Source organism: Vulpes lagopus, chromosome 3, assembly GCF_018345385.1.
Source record: "Vulpes lagopus strain Blue_001 chromosome 3, ASM1834538v1, whole genome shotgun sequence".
Taxonomy (NCBI): Eukaryota; Metazoa; Chordata; class Mammalia; order Carnivora; family Canidae; genus Vulpes; species Vulpes lagopus.
In genome coordinates this window covers 130,605,268-130,625,302 of record NC_054826.1, presented here as the reverse complement: position 1 = coordinate 130,625,302, position 20,035 = coordinate 130,605,268, and the positions used below count along the sequence as shown (strand labels likewise).

The 20,035-nt window shown below is 52.1% G+C and overlaps 2 long non-coding RNA genes across 4 annotated transcripts in view; one reads left to right on the top strand and one right to left on the bottom strand.

The window, feature by feature from the left end:
• Positions 1 to 7,400, bottom strand: part of LOC121488010 — a 39,243-nt gene extending 31,843 nt beyond the window's left edge. Inside the window, exons 1-3 of one of the 2 annotated variants that reach the window (XR_005986958.1) lie at positions 7,069 to 7,400; positions 6,847 to 6,903; positions 5,770 to 6,366 (exon numbers count right to left, since the gene is read on the bottom strand). This is a non-coding gene — a long non-coding RNA (uncharacterized LOC121488010). Of the gene's footprint in view, positions 1 to 5,769; positions 6,367 to 6,846; positions 6,904 to 7,068 lie in introns of those variants that run through there. The other variant, XR_005986957.1, reaches the window with a different exon arrangement.
• Positions 7,401 to 8,441: 1,041 nt separating this feature from the next.
• LOC121488011 lies at positions 8,442 to 19,075 on the top strand. 2 transcript variants are annotated; one of them, XR_005986960.1, is made up of 4 exons: positions 8,442 to 8,734; positions 11,396 to 11,589; positions 16,334 to 16,457; positions 17,234 to 19,075. It is a non-coding gene; the product is annotated as an uncharacterized LOC121488011 (long non-coding RNA). The 2 variants fall into 2 exon arrangements; XR_005986959.1 differs by having other exon boundaries at positions 16,334 to 19,075.
• Positions 19,076 to 20,035: the final 960 nt, after the last annotated feature.

Here is a 20,035-nt window from a genome sequence, read left to right as displayed (position 1 = left end):
AACAAGAAAACCTCACAGGGGTGCTTTGACAGAATCAGGAGAGAACACTGCCAGCTGTTTGGTGGTAGGGAGATAAGGTATATTTTTCAGAGGTGGTATGTGGAGCAGATCCAAAAGGTGATATACAGCGAGGGCATTCTGAGAGAAGAGAAATGAGTGGACTTCTAGATAGCTCACAGGAAACTGTGAGTAATCTTGGCTATGCCCAGAGGGACAGGCCTTCCACCAGGCCATCAGACCTCATGCACGAGCTGGGGGGATCAAGAAGGGGAGCCCCCTGGCCTCTTTAGTGTATGGGGCTGGAAGAGGAACAGGCTATGACCTACCTCCTAAGTCATGCTGAGGAGTCTGGCTTTTACTGGGGAGCCACTGAGAGCCCATTAGAAGAGGTTACACAGGGCAAGATGGCTTAGCCTTCTCCTGAGCTGAAACTATACCTGTTCTAAGAAGGCCTGGGAGCCCTAGTGAGGTCAGAGGTAGGGGACTCAGGTAGGGCTGGAGCCAGGACTTGGCACATACAGAGTGGGCAGCCTTTGAGGCTGGGAGAAAAGCTTGGGCCCAAGGAAAAGTGGACCCCAGGGGTAAGGGCAGAAAGCAACCAGACCCCACCTGGACTCCCAATCAGCAGGCCCTAAAGCCACACTGTGCTCTACCTTTTCTCATAAACTCCCTCTCATCACCTTCCGATATTGTCTTTGGGCAATTGTATCCTGCACAGAGGATGAATACCAGCTCTCCCCAGAGGTGAGGAGAGTAGAGACGAATGGGAGAAAGAACTATGTCAAGAGAGGAGGGCAGGGGCAGTCTTGAGCGTAGAGCCGATCCCAGGGGCTCGGGTGTTGCTCTGAGCACTGGCAAGGCAGCGCTGGGCCTGGGGGTCCCTCGGGGACAGAGAGAGACAGTCGTGTCTAATAATGATTTCTTTAATATTTTGAAATGAGAGGATGGCGGACACTGACAACAGTCTTCGAAGAAAAGCTGGTTCAGCTGGCTGAACCAGGAGAGGGGACGTGCTTGAAAGGCACAAAGTGCTGATGGCTCAAAATGAAGCTGGGGGCAGGGGAATGGTGGGCATCAAAGCATTTCCCTTTTAGACAGTCTGAGCATGGAGCAGGTGAGTGGCAGATGCAATTATACATCTCCTCCTCGAGCTGCGACACTGCCCCTAAGTATCTTCCAGAATACGCTGGCCAGGCCTCAATAGCTCAGACCCTCCTATACAGATGGAGGAATGGTGACCAAAGCCCGAAGCCTTGAAACCAAGGGTGGAGAACACAGGGTTCAAGCTCCTTCCGGAGCTCCAGAATTAGGACCATAAAGATTGGGCAATGCTTCCCAGCTGCTCAGTGCACGGACTCCTCGCTCTTCCCCAGGCCTTGCCATGCAGGTCAGCCTCACAGACCCTCAGGGGTCAAAGCAAATGAGAATCTAAGAGGCCAAAATTCACCCACACCTCAGGGTGGAGCTAGACTTGCCGGCCACCCATGCCTCACCTACGGGGCAAAGCTGGGTTGGCGCTGAATGAGGAAAACCTGTAAAAGTTACTGACGGCCCACACCCTACTTCTAAGCTGCAACCATGCATGCAGTGTCACTAGGGTAGCTGCTAGCCACCGGTGTTTTTTTTTTTTTTTAAGATTTTTTATTTATTTACTCATGAGAGACACACACACACGGGGGGGGGTGGCGGGGGGAGAGAGGCAGAGACACAGGCAGAGGGAGAAGCAGGCTCCATGCAGGGAGCCCAGTGCGGGACTCGATCCCGGGGTCTCCAGGATCGGGCCCTGGGCTGAAGGCAGCGCTAAACTGCTGAGCTACCGGGGCTGCCCCACCGGTGGCTATTTAAATCAAAATTGATTAAAATGAAGACAATTTAAAAATATATATTTTACTTATTCATGAGAGACACAGAGAGAGAGAGAGACAGGCAGAGGGAGAAGCAGGCTCCATGCAGGGAGCCCGGTGCGGGACTCGATCCCAGGGTCTCCAGGGTCACGCCCTGGGCTGAAGGCAGCGCTAAACTGCTGAGCCACCCGGGCTGCCCAAAATGAAGACAATTTAAACCTTTGTTCCTCAGTAGCAGTACTTATGTGCTCAGCAGCCACACATGGCAGTGGTTACCACACTGCACAGTGCAGGTGGAAATAGCCATCATCACAGAAAATTCTATTGGCTAACTCTGTGACACCCAAAAGTAACAATATCAGAATTAAAGAGCCACCCCTCTTACACCACGAACAAAAGGGAGTACCTTGGTCCCCTTGTCCCGTTCTCTGTCCTTGCCCTGTTCTCTGTGGCCCCCCTCGGCAGATGTAGGGGGCCCCCTGCTCTCCCACTGTGGCCTGACCTTCCAGAGCAGTGGCACCCCTTCTGCCCACTAACCTCCAACTTGGCCTCTCCTCCTGGGCTCTGGCTCCCTGACTCCCCCTTCCACAAAGATGGGGCACAGGTCTTGCAGTGCAGGGTGTGTGACCTGGGCAGGACCTAAGGCTCCCTGGAGCCTCATCTTGCCCTCTCTTCAGAGCACTCTCTAGGCCCCCAGGGCACCCACTGCTCCAGGCCAAGAGCTTCCTAGTACTTCTAGTGCTCGAAACCACATCTTACAGGGCTCCCCCAACAAATCGTCCCCTCCAGCCCCCAGTTCCTAAGGCTATAGAAGGGGGCATCTGTTAAGGCCACCGTAAGGTGGGATACTGCCCAAAGCCCTCCATAGCTCTTTGATCCGTTTATTCCTCAGGGGCCTCTTCCCCATCCTCAATCACCAAATGTCCTGTGTGATTTGGGGCATGTGGCAGATCACCAAATCCATTCTGTGTCTCCTGGGCACAGAGCTAGGCTTCATTTCCCAGCCTGCCTCACAAAGTAGTCGTGTCCTTGGGAATGAGCTCTGGCCAGTGGCAATGGGGTGATGTGCTCTGCTTCCGGGCCTGATCAGAAGCATGTCCCGGGTGCAGGCTCTAGTTCTTTCCCCATCGGCTGGAGGTCGGAGTGCAGGGCAGCCTCGTGCTGAAGATGGCAAAGGGGGCCGCCCGCATCCCTGAGTGAGTGCCTAGAGCAGAAGCCCCCCCACCCCCACCCCAGGCCTGCGTTGGAGTGGGGAAAGCCAGGGGGCCAGGTGCATTCACGGGGCACACATCCGTCCACAGGCTCTCCTCACACCTGACCGGAGAGGCTCCTCTGGGCTCCTGGCTCCTGGCGCTCTTCTGGATAACAGGCAGAGCACGTCCGCCTCAAGGCTCCGTGGATGAAGGAACTCGCGCCGCCCCGGCCACTTCCCTGTCCACGTCACCTTTCAAGTTAGCCCGCAAATTGCTTTGGACACTCCCTCTCTGTCGCCGAGGCCAGAAAGACCATTTCTGCCCCTGCAGGCTGGTTAATGACTTGGCTGCCGTCACTTGGCAAGCTTCTTCCTGTCTCCCTGCGGACAAACAGCTGAGTGACGGTCACAGGAAAGAGCAGGGGCCCCAGCTGAGAGCAGTACCTCGGTTATGCGTTATGGAAAGAGGCCCTAACCTCAGCCTTCCTCCCTCCCCTAACCTCCTGCAGGTGGAACCCCTCCGCACTGCCCCTACCCCCACCACACCGCCTGTGTCAGCAAATTTCAATTTAAGTTGCAGAGATTGGATTTGAAGCCTAGAAAGGCCCTGCTTGAGTCGACAAAGAGGCCCAGAGCCTGGCAACAGAAGGCCTGCCTCACACTGTCTGGCAACTTTCTCTGCCTCACCCCAGGGCTGGCAGGTGGTCCTCTCCAGACAGTCTCCAGATTGGCCTGGGCACCTCACTTCCCTTGCTCTCTGCTCCCACCTGGGGGGGTGGGGTCCTCAGTGAGGCACGTTCTCCGGCTAAAGACGTGCTCCGGCTAAAGACGTCTCTCTCGGGCCAAACTGTTAGAGGGCATTTCTTAAACTTGCTGGAGAGGCTTAGTTAAGTGTTCATCAAGCCATAAATGAACAGCTGCCTCCCGCCTTGAGCCCAAAGCCTGGATTATTCATCCTTTTTGGCTTTCGGATCCTCCTTTTGGCTCGAGACAGAAACTGCTCCTTCCACAGCCACCCTAGTGCGATGTCGCCCTCCAGCCACCAACCCCCCTCCCCACCCTTTTTCTTCCTCTGGTTGGGGGGGCACGTCTCTCCCTTCCCCAGGCCTGCCCTTCCACCCTGGACAGTGTCTGGGCCGCGGCTGCAGGCTTGTCCTGCTTTGAGCCAGTTCCTCCCCCCTTCATCCCTTACACTCATTTTGTTGGCTTCTCTCCATTTACTGAACTTTCCTTAAAATATCTCTTTCCTTTTGCTTTATCTCCATTCCATCATGCCCTGAGAAGTAAGCAAGTTTGGTGGTTAGCAGCATCCTCGGTTCTGCACATCTCCCAGCGCTACCTCCATCTTCTGCGTCACCACCATCCAGCTTGTCCAGTCTCCACCCCTTTGTGTCATAAGATGGATCATTTGCTGAGGGCGGGATATGCGCCAGGCACTGTGCAAATGCTTTGTGTGCCTTTTTTTCATGTCATCCTCACAATACACCGTGATGGGTGGTACTATACTCCCATTTTAGAGCGGAGGACACTGAGGGAGGCCCAGAGAGGCTGGGTGACTTGCCCAGGGTCACATAGTCAGGGGGAGTAAGGATTCTGACCCAGGTCTGTCATGCTCTCTACTCACACTGCCTAACACACACACACACACACACACACACACCTCAAGTCAACAAACATTTACCAAAAGCCTGAGGCATGGCAAAGCACGTTGGGTAAGAGTCACTTGGCAAAGAAACAAAGAAAAATAAGATGAGACTCTGTGGCCTCAAAGGGAGTCCCCCTAGTGCCAGAGACAGACGTGTAAATACACACACACAACACATAGAAAGTGTAAGGGATAAACATAACCACAGTGCTCTGAACACTTAGAAGGAGTAACTATTAGCATGAGGGACGTAAAGCCCTTTCAGGGAGGTCTTGCTTATCAAAACAAAACCCCAAAGATAGAATGAGAATGTATTTCAGGGAAGAACCCTGAAGTCCCTGCCGGAAAGTGGAAATTATAGCAGAGAATCTGAGATGTTTAGCTCTTAGGCTCTGGGTCAGCCTTTTGATCACTATGACCTTGGGCTAGTAACCTAACATCTTAGAGCCTCAGTTACTCTATCTGCAAAATGGGGAGCTTCAGGGGCCCCTGGGTGGCTCAGTGGTTGAGCGTCTGCCTTTGGCTCAGGTAGTGATCCTGGGTCCTGGGATTGAGTCCTGCATCAGCCTCCCTGCAAGGAGCCTGCTTCTCCCTCTGCCTGTGTCTCTGCCTCTCTCAGGAATAAATAAATAAATAAAATCTTTTTTAAAAAAGGGGGAGATTGGGCAGCCCGGGGGGCTCAGCGGTTTAGCGCCGCCTTCAGCCAGGGTGTGATCCTGGAGTCCCAGGATCAAGTCCCACATTGGGCTCCCTGCATGGAGCCTGCTTCTCCCTCTGCCTGTGTCTCTGCCTCTCTCTCACTCTCTCTTTCTCTCTCTCTCTCATGAATAAATAAATAAAATCTTTTAAAAAAAATAAAAAAGGGGAGATTCATACTACCTGCCTCATAGCAGTGTTGGGAAGCTTAACTGAGATAACACAGTATAAAAAAAGGATTGAGCATAGCAACTGGCATATCTTTAAGTGCTCAGAGATTGTCATTCCCATAACCTTTCTTCTTGCCACAAGGTCCCCCCCACCCATACCCCATGAAGAATAGTATTAAATATTTTCTCAGAGTTAGGAGGCTTCACACAGGCTAACTCATTCAATTCTCAGAACCAAGCTGTTCATTTGATTTAGCCTGATTGGTTTTCATCATTTCAACAGATGAGGGGGCCCAGATTCAGAGGGTTCCAAAATTTGCTCAAGGTTATCTGGTTACTGAGAGGCCTTCACCGGGACTCCAGTGGGCTCTCCCTGGCTCTGCAAGGCCATGGTTTTCCTCCACACGAGTCACCAAGGAGTCCTGGAGTGGAGCTGCCAAGTGTCAGTGGAGGCATCAAGGTGGCGTAGTGGGGGTTGTGGAGTTGGAGGGCATCAGTCCCAAGCTGAAGTGTCCATGGAAGGAGAGGGCAACCGAGCATCTCCTGCCCATCCAGCAACTGCTAAGCTACCTCTTCATTTACTGTGAGGACAGGCAACGAGAGTAGCCGATTTTCCCTGGAAATGCCTACATTTCTGGCAAAATCTACCCAGTCTGCATAGGATGGGGGTGGGGAGTGTTACTCATCCTTGCTACAAGGCAATAGGAGGACCGTGGGAGCCAGGATCTTACTGGAACGGACACAAGACTGGAAGGTAGTTGGACATGCCTCAGAAGTTGGCCAACCTGGGTGAGGCACTCCTGACTGGTCCTTGCGTATCTGCAAACCAGAATGACCACAATCACCCCGGCCTCCGGTGACCCCAGACAGCTATCGCAACAGCCAACAGGTCACCGCATGACTCTGACTTTGTGGAGGCCGGTGTGCCTGGCACGTGTAGCCCTGGATGAATGAGGCGGGCGTTCAGCAGGACTCACCGCCCAAGGGCACAGACCTGACCCGTCCAAGCTGAAGCGCTGAGCAGCCTCCTGGGAGCCCTTGGAGCCCCCCCTACCCCCTGCCCCCCCACGAGGCTCGGTCCATGCCACATACATGCTTCGTAGATCACAGAGCCCCGCAAGCCAGGCCCGTGTTCACACAGAGGACACCCCGACCACTGCTTGCGGACCGCCTGAGTCAGTGAGGGGTGCCTGCTTTGACCCCTGCCTGTTTGCTTCGGCAGAGCCTCCTCCTGCCAGGACCCCTCCCCTCACATGGAATCCATCCCTTAACCAGGACTTTTCAAATTGGGAGACTTACCCTGGGCCGCTGGCCATTGTTTCTTTTTGAGCCTTCCTGTTTCCCAGGTGGCCGAGGCTGTGGATTTCAGGATCGTATTCATTTATTTGAGAGAGAGAGAGAGAAAGCACAAGCGGGGATGGGGGGCAGAGGGAGAAGCAGCCTCCCAGCTAAGCAGGGAGCCCAACGTGGGGCTCCACCCAGGACGCCGGGATCACGACCTGAGCCAAGGCCTACGCTTACCCGACTGGGCCACCCGGGCGCCCTGAAGCTGTAGGTTTCAAAGCAAGGCCGCAGACTGCGAGCTCCAGTCTGTTTTTTTCACGGCTTCTGCCAACCCCACAGCTCCTCCTCCTCCTTCCCTGAAAAGCTTTGGCTGGAACCAGATGCCAATAGGCCAAAGTCTCTGTTGCCTGGCCCTTCACAGCATCTAAACCAGCAAACCAGGGGCTTTCCTGGGGCCGAGTGACCTCCTCTGGGAAGTGGGCCAGAGCGTGGCCAAGTGCTGCCTCCGTAGCTGCAGTGGCTGTGTGAGCCCCGGGCTGCAGCCCAAAGAATGAGGGCCGGGCTCTGCGGCTGCGAGTGTCAGGGGGCCCAGAGCTGCAGGGACCCTGGAGCTCACTGCGCTCAACCTCGCCATCACCCGGAGGAGGATACTAAGGGGCAAAGAGGCACGGCAACCAGGATCCAGTCACACTGCACTGTGCGGGGAGAGATGGGCTGGGCCACAGTCCTAGGCTATTTCAACCACCCCAAAGCTCCTAGTGGCTGGACTAGAAGATCCCAGCTTTTGGCTCCAACCCCTCTCCTTTGGGGTCTTGCTGTTGGGCTTTCCCAAGGAAAAGGAAGGCTGTTGAGTTTATTCTCCCTTCCTAGCTCAGATTAGAAGGAACTGGAAGGAATATAGCTATAAGGAAAATACTACACTGTCCCCATTTTACAGAGGAGAAAACTGAGGCTTGGGATAGGAAATATTTTGCCCAAGGTCTCACAGCCAGCACATAGCAGTGCTGGGATTCCTACTAGAATCAGTTAGTTTTATCACATTATGCTGCTCAGTCCTCCCCAACCTCAGAACCACTGGCTGTGGGGCGCCTGGGTGGCTCAGGCAGTTAAGTATCTGACTTGGTTTTGACTGGGGTCATGGTGTCGGGGTCCTGGGACCAAGCCCCACGTCAGGCTGTGTTCAACAAGGAGTCTGTTTAATATTATCCTTTCTCCCTCTGCCCCTCCCCCTGTTCTCTCTCTCTCTCTGTCTCTAAAACAAATAAATAAAATCTGAAAGAAAGATCTCCCTGCGGCTGGGAGGAGTCACTCTGCCTCACACCTGAGGCTGGATAATGTAAGAAGTGGCCAGAGGTGAAGTAGGGAGGATGTGGGCAAAGGGAAATCCTCAGGGAGAGGAAGAGACTCCTAGATTTGGGCGGCTCACTATGGCGATCCAGCCACTTTTTCCAAACAGTGATGGATGAAGATTCTAGAAGCAATTGACAAGGATAAGAACTTTCCTTTCCCTGCCCCACCATTTTCAGAGCCTCAGGGTTTTGGTCTTTTGTTTTTAATCAGTAAAGCTGGGGTTTCAAATTAGTTCTCCAAGATTCCTTCCTCATTAAGAGGCAGCAAGCTTTGGGCCTGCAGAAGCACCAGCGCCCTCCCCCTGTACTGGAGAGGAAGGGGCGGCAGGAAGGGGCCTTGCTGCAGGCGAGTGGAGAAAACACACGGCCTCCCAAGGTCCCAGGAGCAGCTGGAGTTTCAGGAGGGGCTCCTTCCGCATTCTATCCTCCTGATGCCTGGCCTTCCAGGCCTGTTCCAACCTCCCTGCTTCTCAGCCCTCAAAGGCCTCAAGAGGCGGCAGCCTGCAGGGCCGCAGACCTGCTTTCCCCAGGCTCTGGACTCGCCCACGAGCAAGGTACAGTGAGAGAAGTGGTGGGCGGGTCCCGAGGCGGCCCCCCTGCAGCCCGCCCTAGCCCCCCTGCAGGCCCTCCCGTAGCCCCCCCCCCCCAGCCATGCCCTCCCCGCGGCAGAGGTCCCGCACGCTCCCAGCACTCGGACTGCATCTCCGCAATACCGCCGCCAGCTGCCGCCAGCTCGGGAGAAGGGGGCCGAGGTCCTGCAACACCTACGTGGCCCGAGCGGGCCGCAGGCAGGTGTGACTGCGCACCCGGCCCCGAGCACCCTCGCCCTGAGCTCGGGCCGCCGCCTGCGAACGCAGCCCCGGGGCTGGACGCCCAGGGGGTCACGGCTGCTCGCTGCGCCGGCCCCGGCCCGGCCCGGCCGCCTCGCCCGCCCCAGGGGGCCCAGGGCGCCCCGTGCAGGCCCCGAGCCCTCCTGTCGCAAGCGGAGGCCGCGCACCCCGGGGCGCCGGCCGCCGGCGGACCGAGTGACCCGGTTCCCCCAGCGGACGCTCCCGGCACCCGCGGTCTCTCCTGCCCCCTGCCGGTCGCCGGGCCAGAGGCTCCGCGGGGCGCGGCGGGCGGCTCCCGGGCCCGGGCTTTGCTCCACCCTCGCCAACGACTGCGAGCAGCTGCGGGCTCTGGAGCCCAGGCGGAGGCTGGGCCTGCCCCGGGAAAACCGCGAGCTCGGCAGAGCCGGCCGGGCGCCTACAGCCCGGGCTCCTACGGCCCGGGTTCCTACGGCCCGGGATCCTACAGCCCGGGTTCCTACCACAGCCCGGGTTCCTACAGCCCGGCCTCCTACGGCCCGGGTTCCTACAGCCCAGGATCCTACGGCCCGGGTTCCTACAGCCCGGGATCCTACAGCCCGGGTTCCTACAGCCCGGCCTCCTACAGCCCGGCCTCCTACCACAGCCCGGGTTCCTACAGCCCGGCCTCCTACGGCCCGGGATCCTACAGCCCGGGCTCCTACAGCCCGGGTTCCTACAGCCCGGCCTCCTACAGCCCGGGTTCCTACAGCCCGGGCTCCTACAGCCCGGCCTCCTACCACAGCCCGGGTTCCTACAGCCCGGGCTCCTACAGCCCAGGATCCTACGGCCCGGGTTCCTGCGGCCCGGCCTCCTCGGCCCAGGATCCTACAGCCCGGCCTCCTACCACAGCCCGGGTTCCTACGGCCCGGCCTCCTGCAGCCCGGGTGCCACAGCGGCCCCTCTGGTAGTCCTTTTCCTCCAGGCCCTCCCTCAGGACCTCCTGGCGAGCAGCCCTCCTAGGACCAACTAGAATTCCCAGGCTCCACTCCACTAGGTTCCCCCCTCCTACTTCACCACAGGGCCCTCTGTCCCATTCCCCACTGAATGGTCTCAAGTCGGCTTGAATGCCTCTACTGACAGGGAACTCTCGGGGCAGACTTTTCCACATTCTGAGAGCTATATTCATTTTTTAAAAATGATTTTATTTATCTACTCATGAGAGATACACAGAGAGAGGCAGAGACCCAGACAGAGGGAGAAGCAGGCTCCTCACAGGGAGCCCGACACGGGACTTGATCTCAGGATCTGGGAATCACGCCCTGAGCTGAAGGCAGGCGCTCAACGGCTGAACCACCCAGGCGTCCCATGGGAGCCATATTAAAAAGAATGCTCTTCCTTTCTTTTTGACACCAAAGCTGCCTCTTGTCACTTGTACTTCCTGCCTCTTGGGTAAGCGACTCGAAGTCTGATCTCTTCACACCATGAGACCCTGTCAGTTCCTTCAAGACAGCAGTCACGTTCCTGGGACTTCTCTCCGCCAAGACACACTGGCCTCTCCACTTTCTCGGACTTCCTTAATAAGGGAGTCTTGAAAACCAAAAAGCCCAGGAGACTCTCCAGTGGGAGAATGAACCTCCAGTGGTAGAAGTCTAAAAAGCAGAGGTGCTTTTAGTCTGAAGACTGTCTGAAAGGCAACAGCCTGCCCTCTCCTAGCAGAAGCCACAGTAACAAAATGGGACAATTCTTTTTTTTCTTTTTTAATGGGGCAATTCTTTAATCACTGCTGCCATGGTGTTTAGATCTAGAATTTGCAATGCTCTTTTACAGGCACTGTCTGGGCGGAATGAAATTATTTTCATACCCATTTTGGGATGAGAAAAGTGAGGCCTCAGACAAGAAAAATGCTGTACATGTGACCATACAGTAGGCAAAAGCTGGCTCGCACAGATCTTATCTCCTGACTCCAAGTTTACCATTCTTTCTACAAAAGCATTCATTGGGAAAAAAAAAAAAAAAGCATTCATTGCTGCTTCTGTCTCCTGAGAATGTATGGGACTCCCCAAAAAAGGCAGGAAAAAGCATTGAGGGCTATTTGCCAGGCACTGTTCTAAGTGCTTAATGTGCAAGTTAATGCTCAAAACAACCATAAAAGGAGCTCATATGGGTGAGCCCAGTGGTGGCTCAGTAGTTGATCGTCTGTCTACCTTTGGCACAGTCCTGAGATCCAGTCCCACATCGGGCTCCCTGTGAGGAGCCTGCTTCTCCTTCTACCTCTCTCCATGTGTCTCTCATGAATAAATAAAATCTTTAAAAAATATATATGTATTACTATTACTATTGTTATTCCCATTTCTTCCCGGGGCTATAAGTCGAAAATCCAGCATGGCAACCCATACGATCCAGCTCACATCTTTGTTTCTCTTCCAGGCCCCAAGACCTGGTGGAGAATGTTCAAGGAGAGCTCCCCAGGGGCAGGGTGGGGAGACCCTCCTTCAGAGGCAGTGTGGTGTGGCACGGCCCAGAGCCTGCTTCAAGCACCGGCTTCCCACCTCCTGGCTGAGTGACCTTGGGGAGGTCAGCCAACCTCTTGTCCTCTCCGCGCCATCATCTGTAAAATGGAGGTAATGCTAGCGCCTACCCTATTGCGTTTTTGTGGGTTTTTGAGTCAACATTTTTGTGAAGTGCTCAAAGCAGTGAATTTCTGTTAGTCAGAAAACTTGGCCATTGGAGGTGCCTGGGGCCAAAATCTAAAGGGTGAATTAAAGCAAAGCAATTAGAAAGAGAGTCCTGGAGCAGAAGAGAGAATGGGCAGGGCTGCGGAGGGGAGGGTGATGGTCCCACTTGGATGACTTTCAGTGAGACCCACTCCCTTCACGGAGCAAGTTCTCTGAATTAAGGCATCTCCTCCAACCAGGTGGTAGGGCAAGCACGAATTTCTATGCTCAACCAGAGGCCTTGGAAAACCAGGAATTCCCTGCTTCTGGCAACCATGGAACAAATGCAATAAAACAAATGACCCTTGGAGGCTGGGGTTGGGAGACGTGCTCTTTGGCCTTATAAGGCAACTTGACAGCAGGGACTTAGGGTTCAGATACCTTTATAACTGGCCTCAATTTACTTTCATATCCTGTGAATTTTTAAGAATGACACATACCTGCAGCATAAAAATCTATAGGAGTTCTAAGGTAAGGCCAACATTGACAGTAACAGCCAACATTTATGGATGTCCACGCAGCAGTTGCAGTTCTGAACATTCATTTGTAACTCATTTAACTTCTACATCGTTGCTTTGATGTGGGCATTGGCCCCGTTCTATCCAGGAGGAAATGGACACACAGAGAATTTTTTTAAAGGTTTTTAAATTTTATTTATTCATGAGACACAAAGAGAGAGAGAGACAGAGAGACAGAGACACAGAGAGAGAGGCAGAGACACAGGCAGAGGGAGAAGCAGGCTCCATACAGGGAGCCTGACACAGTACTCGATCCCAGGACCCCAGGATCACAACCTGGACTGAAGGTGGCGCGAAACCGCTGAGCCACCTGGGCTGCCCCACACTGAAAAATTAAAACACTGGACCATCATCATGCTGTGAGTAGTATTCCAAGTCAGAGGACAAGAACCAGAGCCTCTGTTTCCAGAACCAATATTCCTGACCATAGCAGAAAGCTGGCCATTACTCTCATTTCAAAAATGATTATCATCGTGTGTTGAAAACTTCTGATTTTGTCTGCAAATTTCACTGGATCTTTAAAAGTTTCAGAGAAGAAGGTTTGCCACAGAGCACTTTCTCAGAAACAAATTGTGCCATGGAGAGCATCTTTTATTCCTCCAGAAGTCTCTGGATACCTATTCTGTACCAGGCATTGTACTAGGCCCTCAGGATGCTGCACAGATCCAGTTGCTGCCCCCATGGAGCTTACAGTCTGGTGAGGCAGAGTGATACAAATAGTCATGCCAGTATACGGTTCCATAGTATGATAAGCACTCTGAAGGAAAAGTCTAACATGCTCTGAGAGTACATCATGGGGACAGGGACTGTCCTAGGCTGGCAGGGGAGAAGGTATACAACCCTTAGGTGCATACATGAAAGTTCTTCATATGAAAAAACATCTTATTTTTTATTTTTAAAAGATTTTATTTATTTATTCATGAGAGACAGAGAGGCAGAGACACAGGCAGAGGGAGAAACAGGCTCCTTGCAGGAAGCCGGACGTGGGACTTGATCCCAGGTCTCCAGGATCACGCCCTGAGCCAAAAGCAGATGCTCAACCACTGAACCACCCAGGTGCCCTGAAAAAACATCTTTTAAAGATTATTTCTGAGTGAGTATAAATACTGGACATGGACTCAGATTTCACTCAGAGAAAAGAGGTTCAGTACTTACTTCCTTCCTCCTAGAAGAAACAGAGATCTAGACGTGACCAAGAAAACATATGAGACTGTGTCATCCCTGAGTGGGTGAACAGGGTAGGACATGCTGCTTTTTAGGTGTCCAGAATGAGCCGGCATGAGAGAATCTTCATCCCAGGACCTTACCGTGCCCTGGCTCTCCTTGATAAACATGATATTTTCATACACATTTATGGTGTTGCCCAGAGTGACATTGTTAGGAGTCCAGGCTATGGTGTCAGACTGACACTTGGGAGTACTTAATTCCTACAGGCCTCAGTTTCTACTCTGCAAAATGGGTGAATAGTATTACTTCCAGGGGCGCCTGGGTGCCTTAGTCAGCTGGGCATCTAATTCTTGGTTTTGGTTCAGGTGATTTTGGGGTGGTGGGATCAAGCCTCATGTCAGGCTCTAGGCTCAGCAGGAAGTCCGTTTAGAGATTCTTTCCCACTCTCTCACTTTCAACTAAATAAATTACATCTTTATTTATTTATTTATTTATTTATTTTTATTATTATTTTTTTAAATAGTATCTACTTCCAGGGTTAACATGAGAAGTAAATGAGATGATGCTTATAAAGCACCTTAGAACATGCTGGGCACAAGGCAAGTGTGCAACCAGTGTTAACTACCATTAGCCTAGAACTTCAGCTACGCAAAGTGAGGATACAAGGATGGCTCTATATATCTCAAGGCCCAAGACGGAATCGAGTTTCTTTCTAAATACATTGCTTAAGTTGTTACCCTACTTTCGTTTCCTCCTTTTCTTTCTTTCCTATTTAGTTTTCTACTTTTCTATCTGACTCAACAAACCTTCAGGGAGAAAGGTCACAGGTAGGAAATTACTTGGTGTTTCTTATGTGAAAAGAGAAAGAGAATCAATATGGAAATTGAATTCTGTTCTGCATTCCCAATGCTTATTTATAAAATGTACCCGGAGGGAGAAGCAGAACTCTAAATAGAGAAGTCACATGGAAACTTCCATTTAGGGGATCCCTGGGTGGCGCAGTGGTTTGGTGCCTGCCTTTGGCTCAGGGCGCGATCCTGGAGACCCGGGATCGAATCCCACATCGGGCTCCCGGTGCATGGAGCCTGCTTCTCCCTCTGCCTGTGTCTCTGCCTCTCTCTCTCTCTTTGACTATCATAAATAAATAAAAATTAAAAAAAAAAAAAGGGAAACTTCCATTTAGGAGGCCCCAAAGTGGTTTAATTTTTAAGTTATTATTATCGTTGTGGAGGCTCTTGTTAAATTGAAGACACTGGGATGTGGCGGGAAAACCCCAAGTGAGTCTTATCCATAAGCTCTCTGGGGTCTGGGGAGAGGTGTTGCTATGTGTGGTCCTCAGAACCCAAGTACATCAAAGCCACGTCGTGCTGGTGGTTTCTGGCCCCCAGTACTTCCATCTCCTTGTAGCAGTAAAGAAGCTACAATGACAAAGTAGAAGAAAGCCATATCCAGGTTCCTGATTGCCCAAGGGCAGGAAAACAGCCCGGGTTCTCCAGGGCCCCCAGAAAACACACTATCTTTTATCTCTGTCCCTCAACAATGGCTGGAATGCTGCCTCTCCAGGCAAAAATAATTGGTCACCATAATTATACTTGGCACTTGGGCAACACTTTATAGCCATTAATTAGTTAAATGTATGTAGCACCCTGTGAGACCAGAAAGATCCCTGGCTCTGCTGTGTGGGGAGGAAGAAAGGGATGGGAGAGAGGACATCAGGCTTTGCTCAAGGCAAAGTGAGGTTGGTATCTAGGCCCTGGGGTCCCCCTCCAGATCTGGCACAGCAAATTCTGGGTGGCCAGCGTGGGTTTTACCTTTCCTCTCCCCCAGGAAGACGACCAGGCGGTGGCTTGTTTCTGCCCTGGGAATGGAAACTGGAATCCGTACATGCTGAGCAATCTCTACATTAATCAGAGACTCTGGTTTAACAGGTCGCCAAGCATCTCTTGAGCTTGGACTATGGATGAAACGTAGTTATCTCTGTGCTGAAAATCTGGGAAGAGAGCCATGCCTGCGCTCTTTACCCCCCAGAGTGTATAACCTAGCTGGACTGCAATTGGCTGAGGGTCAAATGAAATAAGGACTTGAAGGTGAGCCTGAGAATACCAAGAGGGTGGGCACCGAGGATGTGATTGAAGAAGCAGGGGGATGAGGGTGGGGTGCGCTCTGGGGCCTGAAAGACTTCCCCAGGAATGCTGTGGGAAGACACCTGCTGTTGTCAGCTACTTCAGGGGGGTCCCCCAAGTGCTGAGAGATGCTCCTGCCCACTGTGGCCTACCTAATGAAAGAACAGTGCAGAAATGTCAAGGACTAGCCTCCAAGCCCATCTTGGGACAACACTGAAGGCCACCAACTAGTGTGATTTTTAATTCCAGAGCTCCCCATGGGGTTGGCTACAGCTGTTGCCAGGTCTGATTCCATCTCCACCTCTTCTTCTTCCCAATCCTTGTTCCCTTTGTGGAGGCCGAGAAAAATTAAGGCCATTCCACCTCAAGTTTAGCATTAGCACAAGTACAGCCATCTTAGGGCCCTGGGAATAAGAGCTGAACTTTACAGGAAAAACTGCAGAATGTCCTAGGCAGGGAATCCCATATCGGAAAGACAATAAAGCTCAGAATGCCCTCGGCAGAGAATCCCATATCAGATCTTAAGAAACTCCCCCACCCTTTCCCCATATTGGAAAGGAAAAAAAAAAATTTCCTCCACCCCTTCTGAAAATCCCCTAGACGAGCCCATAAAAAACCAGCTGTAACCCACTTCAGGGTCCAAGCCCCTGCTCTGCTGTGTGGAGTATACTTGGACCCAAGCTCAAGCTTGTAAATAAACCTTCGTGTACTTGCATCGGTGTCGGCTCCTTGGTGGTTTCTCGAATTCGCAACATTGGGCACAACACCTTCCCTTCGGCAGGTGTCCATCTCAAAGTCAATCCTGGAGAAACACCTTGCATGCTCAATTATGCTGTTTCACAGTTCACTTTCCAGGGGACTCGTTGGCAGAAAGCAAGATGAATGGACTTCCATTAGAGGCCACTCCAGAATGTGGAGGAGGAAAGTGCGGTGTGGGACTCAGGCAACACTAACCAGGCTGGGATATGTAAGTGCATAGGAGCAAGGGAAGGGATGGAGGTGGGAAGAGCAGCAAAGGCCAAGGGGTGAGGAGGGATCGGACCGGGTGATGGCAGGGGATGAAGAGAATTCAAGAGCCAATGTGAAGAAGGAAGAAAAGATAGGAGTGTGTAGCAAGTTATCTTTAGAGAAAGAAAAGGCAGAGAGAAAAGGTGTAGTCTATTATGTGCTTTTTAAGGTTATCACAATAACAAAATAAAAAGATTATTGAGATAGTTTTGTGATAAATTTTTAGACTTGAGTTTGAGTTAATACGAGACATCCAGGTGGAGTTATCTTGTGGGAGGTTTTGTATACAGGAGTAGGGGCACCCGGGTGGCTCAGAGGTTGAGCATCTACCTTCGGCTCAGGTGGTGACCCTGGGGTCCTAGGATCGAGTCCTTCATTAGGCTCCTCACAGGGAGCCTGATTCTCCCTCTGCCTATGTCTCTCATGAATAAATACATTTTTTAGATCTTAAAAAAAAAAACAAACAAAAAAAGGAGTAAGCAGGTCAGGACAAAAGAGGTGGGCTTGGGAGCTATGTCAGAACGTATCTTCCAGAGATCGCTGCGGTATTCCCATCTCACATGCTCTTCTACACTGGGACCTGGCTGCTGCCCCCATCAAGAGGTGGGGACTAATTGCCCTCCCCTTGAATCTGGGCAGGCTCGGGACTGCTTTGACAAAGAAAGAAAGTAGATGTGATGCTGTGTGACTTCTGGGCCTAGGTCCAGAAAAAGCTTCTGCCTGTTTCTCTTGCAGTGAAGCCTGATGCCATGGAAGAAGTCAGACTACCATGCTAGAGAGGTAGTGTCGAATGCCACCCATATGAATGACCTCCTGTGGGTCCCGGTCCTAAGGAGGTGACAAAAGCCTCACCCAACATCTAAGTGCAACAACAGAGGATATTGCAAGCTTCAACTGCCCAGGGCTGCCCTTCTCAAATTCCTGATCTGCTATTATTTAAGCTAAGCACTGGGGTCATTTGTAATGTAGCAACAGGGAGGGGAACAGGCGTCCTCAGCACTGTAGAGAAGCCGCTTTCTCACCACTGCGTCCTGATCTCCAATCTGGTTCTACCTCACTGTATCCCATCTCACCTTCCCTCTCCCACCACCCTTCACCTCCCACCCAAAGGCCAGGGACCCCTTTGTAAATGGTTCCCAGATAATCTTATCAAATCGCTTCCCATCTTGAAAACCTTCCAGGATTCCAAGTGACCTGCAAAGGTCTCAAATTTCAGTATGCACTATCTGATGATGTGGAAGGACCATAGGGTGCCGAGGACCTGCTGTCAAACATTATTCTGGGTGTTTCAGGAGATTAACATTTGAGTGAGTAGCCTGAGAAAAGCAGACTGACTGCCTCCTCCTCATGTGAGGGGTCCTTATTCGATTGGTCAAAGATCTGAATAGAACAAAAAGGCTGAGTAAAGAGCAGCAACTCCTGCCTGGCTCATTGAACTGGAACGTTGGGTCTCTTCCTGCCTTCTGATTCGACCCTCTTTGGGTCCCCAACCTGCCCAGTGCAGATCTCGGGACTTGTCTATGTCTCAACCTATCTATACCCTAGTGGTTCCGTTTCTCTGGAGAACCCTGACTAATATAGGTAGGGCCCAGGAATTTGCTTTTGAAAGTGAGACCCACCCCCTCCAGGGGTATTGGGTGACTCAGTCAGTTGGGCCAACAACTCTCTTGATTTCAGGTCAGGTCATGATCTCTGCTCAGTGGGGAGTCTGCTTGTCCCTCTCTGCTACTCCAATTCACACATTCTCATGCTCTCTCTCTCAAAATAAATTTAAAAATCTTTTAAAAAAGAAAATGGAAACACCCCCCCACCCCCCACCCCAGGGATTCTGATTCTGGTTGACAAACCCTCACCTACCGGATACAGTCCTTGGCAACCCAATATTCTGCTCCCCCTTTTGTTAAACATAACAATCTCACCAGTACCCTTCAGAGGATAGTGGCTTTGTTGCAGAACCTTTGTATCTTCTAAATTTTTCTACCAGCTTTGCTAGTTTGAGCTTCAATTTTTGTAATTTGTATTATGAAAACAGTAATTTCATTCTCACTGTTAATACATAAATGTATAAAATTGGGATCCCTGGGTGGCGCAAAAGGGGTCCCTGGCCTTTTGGGTGGGAGGTGAAGTGGTTTAGCGCCTGCCTTTGACCCAGGGCGTGATCCTGGAGACCCAGGATCGAATCCCACGTCGGGCTCCCGGTGCATGGAGCCTGCTTCTCCCTCTGCCTATGGCTGTCTCTCTCTGTGTGACTATCATAAATAAATAAAAATTAAAAAAAATAAAAATAAAAATGTATAAAACTGAGCATGTAAATTAATAATTTATATAATGTGGTTTTAAATATGCATGCCCATAAAATTTATCAGTTTACTGATAAACCTGTACTTTATTTTTTTTTTAATTTTCATCATATATTTATTACATAAATATATAGTAAAATAGACGAGCAACAATTACCATAAAAATATCTTTCTTTAAAATCCTGACCCAAAACACAACGGGGTGAAAAATCGCACGTAACAGACATACTGATTGTCAACGTGGGGCAGGAGTAGGAGCCCCCCAAGTCACCCCTACCGGTCCCCCCTCCCTGGGGAAGGGGACCTACCTCCTTCCCTGTTTCTGGCCACACACCCCCTCCCCCCACCCCAGCACCAGCTTCTCATACATTCAGTAGCGCCTCCAGGGAAGTGTCTCCTCCCCCCACCCAGGAGTTCCTGGGGCAGGAATTTCTGTGCCCCTATGGACGGTGTCTGTATCACACGCCCTGCCCTCTCCCAGCCCTGTAGACCCGCCACCAGGGGAAGGGGTAGGGGCTCCTCCACCCCCACCCTCCCCAAGGCTGAGCAGGGAGGAGGCTGGATGAGGTATGTGTGTTCTGAGTGATGGGGGGGGGATACTGAGATGGAGAGGCGGGTGGTGGGCACGGGGGAGTGGTCATGGCTCTGGCACCCCCTTGTCCTGGCCTGGCCCATTCCCAGCAGTCCCTCCTCCCACCAATACTGCACCTGCTGCCCGGCCCCGCCTGCCCTAGTGCCCCGGGCCAATACTGGGGGAGGCATGCTAAGCACCCACATCAAGGCCATCCCCCTCATTAGCACCAATGGCCCCCAGGAGAGGGCCCTGTCCCCCACTTCCAAAGCAGGGACTGGGACAGCTGCCTCTCTAGAGCAGGTGCATGGCGCTCCTGAGTCCCCTGGCTCCTGCCCCACCCACATGTACTTGCTCACACATTCACGCAGAGAAACGCACACATACACCCCACATCACCTAGAGTGAGGGGGGAGGGGTCAGAGGTGGGGGAAGGAGTAAGGGATCACAGCTCATATGATTGGGGAGGGGCAGAGGAGTTTTTTTTTGTGTGTGTGTGTGTGTGTGTATTCAAGCTTTATTGCCACACAAAGACTCTTCTGCTCCCCATGGGCCAGCTCTGTGCCTGGGAGAAGCCTGCTTGCTGGGCTTGGCTTGGAAGCAAACAAGCCAGGGCCAGGAGAACAGGGGGTGTGGAGGGGCTCGGAGAAGGGAGGTCCTAAGAGA